The sequence below is a fragment of the Halichoerus grypus genome, chromosome 7, assembly GCF_964656455.1.
Source record: "Halichoerus grypus chromosome 7, mHalGry1.hap1.1, whole genome shotgun sequence".
NCBI classification, from domain to species: domain Eukaryota; kingdom Metazoa; phylum Chordata; class Mammalia; order Carnivora; family Phocidae; genus Halichoerus; species Halichoerus grypus.
The window spans coordinates 66911763-66918591 of record NC_135718.1 but is presented as its reverse complement, the minus strand read 5'-3'; the positions used below and the strand labels follow the sequence as shown (position 1 = coordinate 66918591).

General features: G+C 38.8%; 1 protein-coding gene across 2 annotated transcripts in view; it reads right to left on the bottom strand.

Annotated features, from left to right (window-relative positions):
* Positions 1 to 1217: 1217 nt before the first annotated feature.
* Positions 1218 to 6829, bottom strand: part of RAB4A (RAB4A, member RAS oncogene family) — a 46971-nt gene continuing 41359 nt past the window's right edge. For both annotated transcript variants that reach the window (XM_036123372.2, XM_036123374.2), the window contains one exon: positions 1218 to 2926. The gene's annotated coding sequence lies outside the window, so the exon portion shown is untranslated. The remainder of the gene's footprint in view (positions 2927 to 6829) is intronic.

Below are 6829 nucleotides of genomic sequence, written 5' to 3'. Positions count from 1 at the left end.
GGAGAGGGAGAATCAGGATCCCGAGCAGGGAGTCCGACTCATGGCTCAATCCCAGGACCTGGAGATCATGACCTGAGCCAAAGGCAGATGCTTAACCGACTGAGCCACCCAGGTGCCCCAAGTTTCTAATTTTAACACCAGATTCTTCATCACTCTGAATAATACTGATCTGCTAGGAATCCATGTTCCTTAAGATTTCATAAGTCACAAAAAATAGGTTTTTAACAAAACCATTAGATTCCTAAACTGCAACGTTCTTATTTTCACTAAATGCTGGACTTGTAAAAGAACAATTTCAAGTTTAAATGGAGCTTAGAATATTTTTCTAGGAAGACCGAAAAAATATTTTACTAGAGATGTGAATTAAGAGTATCCTGAAAACCTAGAAAGTTGTGGAAAATGTATACATAACATTTACTAGACTATGATATAACATATATTTCGGTTTTGCCGATTCCTGGCAAGGAGCTCCTAAAACCCTTGAAATTTCCTGTGATGGGGTGTGTTCTGTTAGTCACAAAATATCCCCTCTGGGCACGCTGGGGTTTATGCTCATGAGGTGCCTTAGGGTGGGGCCCCTTGAGCCTCAGGATGGGACTGGTCACCAGAAAGACCAAATCATTAGAGGGGCTGGAAATTTTAGCTCCACTGCCTCCACTTGGGAAGGGTGGGGGGAAGGCTGGAACACGATTTGATGAGTCTCCAGGTTGGTGAACAAGAACACATCCTTGGCTAGGAGGATGGTGCACCCCAAACTCCAGGGGGACAGGGGCTCCTGGGCTCGGGACCCTTCCAGCCTGGGCCCTATGTATCTTTTCATCTGGTTGTTTGTATCCTTTGCAATAAATCAGCATTCTAGCAAGTAAATGGTTTTTCTCAGTTCTGTGAGCCATTCTAGCAAATGAATCAAACCCAAGCAAGGGGTCGCGGGAATCTCAGATTTGTAGCTGGTCGGTCAGAAGCACAAGCAGGTTACCTGCTTGCTCCTGGTGCTGAAGTGTGCGTGTGCGTTGAGGGGCAGGGCAGACCACGTCCGGAACCTGTGGGATCTGCGTTATCTCCAGGTGGATAATAATGGGAACGGAATTGGCCACCCTGCTAGGATCTCTGCAGACTCAGAGAATTGGTTGAGGGTGCTGGAAAACACTCCACTGAGCAACACTAAATTATCTTCCTTCTTCATTTCTCCTGAAGGCTTTTATTAAGAACCACCATGGTTTGGTTCTCCAGCAACTTTTATTGGTCAAAGGATGTGGAATTATATGCAGTACCTGTGGTTTAATGAATAGGCTCATTTATAAACCAACTTAACATCTTATTTTAAAAATTCTTGCTTTTGAATAAGCCGATGTGGTAGAACAGACATGCTCCTATGCCATGCAAAAAGCTGTTCAAAAGTGAGCAGCCTGAAAAACTACCATAAATGAGACATTGAATCGAATGTTCTTCCAGCCAGGTCCCAGAAGTAGTTCAGTCTGAGAATTTGCTTCACATTCTGACTTGTCAAAATGAAATATCCATGGCATTAAAAAAAGCAAAATTAAAATACCCCAAACAGATACATACTGATATTTTTATCCCAGTCACTTTCCAGAGTCTGTGGGGCCACTGTGCTCTGTTGATTAAATCAAACAAAAGCAGTGGGCAGCTTCTAACTGAAAGGCAATGAGATCTACCAATCAGTCTGCAGCTAAAAGTCACAGTGAAAGAACATATAGAAGGTGAAGAATGCTTTTTAACCTTTAACCTTAAATAATACTGCATTTCAACTTTAAAGAAAAGTTCTATTATATGTTTTTTGCATTGAGATTTTAAAATATTAGAACAAGTCTTTGTAATACAATATATATTATACTTCAATATACCTTAGGTGAATTAAAAACATGTCAACTTGATAACTGTAGTAAGGCATTTAAGTATTCAGCGAAAGCTATACAGAAATTTCTTAATGAGTGGTATTCCTTTAATACTAACTTGATTTAGTGGGTTTCCTTAAAATGAACACAAAACAATAAAAGACTTAAAAAAGAGGCGGTGACATCATACACTGAATCCCGGGAAAAGCACAGTAACAAACAACGTTTCCAGCAGGGAGACCAGAGAGAGCAACCAGAAACAGGTGAGCAGCCTCAAATGACACCGTCCGTCACATTTACAAAGAGCTGAAAGCAGAATCGACTTCCTGGTAAGTGTGGGAGAAGGTAACAGAATCCTTAGTGCCGATCACGGTGCCTAAAACACAGCAGGTACTCAGGCTATGCTTCCTGAACTGATCTGGATGAAGATACTTTCAAATCACTGGAGTGCTGGACAGTGTGAAGTTCACGGAAAAACTCCATTTTTCATTTTATTTCCGTATGTGAGTAACTACTGATCTAGTGTTTCAAGGGTGGATTACGTAAACACTTGGTGGACTGTGGCAAACGGAACGAAGTGAGCGCCGCACTGGCCATCAACGCCAGAGTCTTTGACTATCTGGTCCTAAAGAGTACACACTGTGCAAGCTACCTGACACGATGATCAAAGTACACCTCACCAGCAACAGATTGCAGTTCGTATGATTAAAAAAACACAAAATTTTAGACTGCATTTAGAGCAGCATTCTATCATATCCTACATCAGCTACCATGCTGTGGAGACAGACTGCGCAAGAATATATACACAGCACACAGTCAGGACTGAAACCAAGAGCGGAAGGGAAATAGGAAACAGAAACTTTTTACATACATGTACACACCTAATGGTACTGTCCATTTAATGAGATTATTATATGATTTGCTCTGCCACATCTACGAGCTTACATAACACCCCAAATTATTTTTCTTCGCACAAATATCTACTTCTGTATAAAGTAGAAAAAGATGGTGGTAAAAAACTTCTTCTTCAAGGTCCGACAACTGTGTCCCAAATACCGCTGTATGAACACCTAAAAAATATAAAGAGTGATTTAGAAATATGCATAACTATAAAAGTACAGACAAATATAGCTTAAAGTCCCAGAGGGACTTAGTGAACGTAACTTCCAACTGTACTTAAACTTACCTACACCTGTTAGATAATATGGTAGGAACATAAAAAAGTCCACTGTGGTAAATGGGAAAAAGGAAGCTTTAGAAAGGTAAAAATCTCCATTTGCGAATTTTATATATAAGCCTTCTATTTTAGCCACACATTTAGACTTCAATTTACCCAAAAAAGTCTCCTTATGGATACAAAGGCAGAAAAATCTCTATCTCAATTATTCCCACCACCTACCACTCTTCCTTTCTTTCTGACCATGAGCCTAAGGATTTCCTATAGTTTAAATTCTTTCAAGCAGAACATCTTTTTTAATTGGTAGAGTTCAATCTACCATTTCCTATTTGTCCGCTCTGTTCTTTCCTCCTCCTTTCCTCCTTCTGCCTTCTTTTCGATTATTTAGATTAATTATGTGTTTATCCCATTTAAATTCCAAATTTAAATTTGGCTTATTAGCCAAAACTCTTTGTCATATTATTTTAGTGGTTGCTTTAGGACTTTTTTCTTAATAAGATTTTGGCTTTCTTTGAGCAGTTTTAGGTTCACAGCACAAGTGAGGGAAAAGTCTATAGATTTCCCATATGCCCCCTGACCTCACAGATGCAGAGCCTCCCCCATTAGCGACATCCCGAACCAGAGAGGTACATCTGTTACGGCTGATGAAGCTACACTGACACATCATCATCACCCAAAGTCCAGTATTTACATTGTGGTTCAGCCCTGATGCTGTACATTGTATGGGTTTGGACAAATATATAATGACACGTATCCATCATTACGGTATTATACAGAGTATTTTCGCTGCCCCAAATATTGTCCATGCTCTGTCTATTCATCCCTCCCATCCCCAACCCCTGACAACCACTGATCTTTTTTTATTGTCATAGTTTTGCCTTTTCCAGAATGTCATAGTGTTGGAATCATACAGTATGTAGCCTTTTCTTCAGATTGGTGTCATTCACTTAGTAATATGCAAGGAAAGTTCCTCTCCACTTTTTCATGGCTTGATAGCTCATTTCTTTTTAGCACCGAAGAATAGTCCATTGTTTGGATGTACGCAGCTTAGTTATCCACTTGCTGAAGGCCATTTTACTTGTTTACAAGTTTTGGTAATTACGAATAAAGCTGCTATAAACATCCATGTGCAGATTTTTGTGTTTTCTTTTCTTTTTTTCTTTTTAAGTAGGCTCCACGCCCAACGTGGGGCTTGAACTCATGACCTTGAGAGTCAGAGTCACATGCTCTATCGGCTGAGCCAGCCAGGGGCCCCAGATTTTTGTGTTTTCACCTCCTTTGGGTAAATACCAAGGGAGTGAGACTGCTGGACCATATTTACAGATATGTTTACTTTGTAAGAAGCTGCCACACTGTCTTCCAAAGTGGCCGTACCATTTTGCATTCCCACCAGCAACGAGTAACAGTTCCGACTGCTCCACATTCTTGCTAGCATTTGGTGTTGTCAGCGGCTTGTATTTTGGCCATTCTAACAAGTATGTTGTAGTGGTATCTCACTGTTGTTTTAATTTGCATTTCCCTGACAACATATGTATGCTGTGCAGTATCTTTTCATATACTTACTGTCTTCTTTGGTGAAGTGTCTGGTATAGTCTTTGGCCCATTTTTAAATTGGGTTGTTTTCGTACTGTTAAGTTTGAAGGGGTCTTTGTCTATCTGGTAACAATCCTTTATTACATGTCTTTTAGAAATATTTTCTCGCAGTCTGCGGCATCTCTTGTTGTCTTTCCTCGAGCAGAAGTTTTGTAATGGAGTCCAGCTTATCAATTAGGTCTTTCATGGACCTTTGGTGTTGTATCTAAAAAGTCTAGGTTTTTTTCCTACGTTATCTTGTAGGAGTTTTATAGTTTCATGTTTTCCATTTGAGTCTATGATTCATTTCGAGTTAATTTTTGTGAAGCGTGGAAGGTCGTGTCTAGATTGTTTTTTGCATGCAGATGTCCAGTTGTTCCAGCACCTTTTGTGGAAGAGACTGTCTTTGCTCCATTGCCTTGTCTTTGCTCCTTCATCGAAGATCGGTTGACTATACTTATGTGGGTGTATTTCTGGGCTCTCTATTCTGCTCCACTGACCTATTTGTTTCTTCTTTCATCAACACCAAACTGTCTTGACTACCGTAGCTGGATAGTGTCTTGAACTCCAGCAGCCAGTCCTCCGACTTTGTTCTTCTCCTTCAATCCTGTGTTGGCTATTCGGCATCTTTTGCCACTCCACAGAAACATGAGAATCAGTTTGGTCTTCCTCATATAGATCTTGTACATATTTTGTCAGAATTATACCTAAGTATTTTCTTTTTTTGAATGCTAATGTAAAGAGTATTGTTTTTATTTTCAAACTGCACTTGTTCATCCGTGATATAGAGAAAAGTGATTGACTTTGTCTACTAACCTTGTATCCTGCTATAGAACCGTGCTGTATAAGCGCTTAGGCAGGAGTCTGCGGATTCTTTTAGATTTTCTACATTATAGATGAGCATGTCATCTGTGAACAAAGACAGTTAATTTCTTCCTTCCCATCTGTATACCTTTTATTTCCTTTTCTTATCTTAGCTAGAACTTCCAGGATGATGTTGAAAAGGAGTGGTGGGAGGGGACATCCTCACCTTGTTCCTTTTAATAGTGGGAAAACTTCAAGTTTTATGATGTTAGTGGTAGTTTTCTGTAGATATTCTTTACCAAGCTGAGGAAATTCCCCTCTATTCCTAGTTCACTGAGAATTTTCATCATGAATGGGTGTTAGATTTTGTCAAAATGATTTTTCTCTTGATAGGATCATATAATTTTTCTTCTTTAGCTCATTGATGTGATGGATTACATGAACTGAGTTTGGAATGTTGAACCAGCTTTGCATACCTGGGATAAATCCCAGTTGGATGTGGTTTATAATTCTTTTTGTACATTGCTGGATTTGATTTGCTAATATTTTATTAAGGATTTTTGCATCTATATTCATGAGAGATACTGGGCTGTAGTTTTCTTGTAATGTTTTTGGTTTTGGAATTAGGGTAATGCTGGCCTCATAGAATGAGGCAGGAAGTACTCCATCTGCTTCTCTCCTGTGAAAGAGATTGTAGAGAAATGGTATAATTTCTTCCTTAAATGTTTGGTAGAATTCACCAGAGAACCCATCTGGGCCCGGTACTTTCTGTTTTGGAAGATTATTAATTATTGGTTCGATTTCTTTAATAGATGTAGACCTATTCAAATTGTCTATTTTTTCTTGAATTTTGGCAAATCATGTCTTTTAAGGAACTGGTCTGTTTCATCTATGTTATCAAGTTTGTGGGCAGAGAATTATTCATAGTGTTCCTTCATTATCCTTTTAATGTCCATAGGATCTGCAGTGATGTCCCCTTTTTCATTTCAGATATTAGTAATTTATGTCCCCCCCCTTTTTCTTAATTAGCCTGGTTACAGGCTTGTTGATTTTATTGATCTTTTCAAAGAATCAGCTTTGATTTTATTGATTTTTCTCTACTGACTTTCTGGTTTTAATTTCATTAATTTCTGCTGTAATTCTTATTATTTCTTCTGCCTACTTTGGATTTAGTTTGCTCTTCTTTTTCTAGTTTCCTATGGTGGACACTTAGATGACTGATTTTAGATCTTTTTTCTTTTCTAAGTATGCATTCAATGCTATAAATTTCCCCCTAAGCACTGCTTACATGGCATCCCCCCACATTTTGATAAGTTGTGTTTTGAATTTCATTTAGTTCAAATGTTTTTAAATTCCTCTTGAGATTTCTTCTTTGACCCATGAGTTACTTAAAACTCTGTTGTTTAACCTCCACATATTT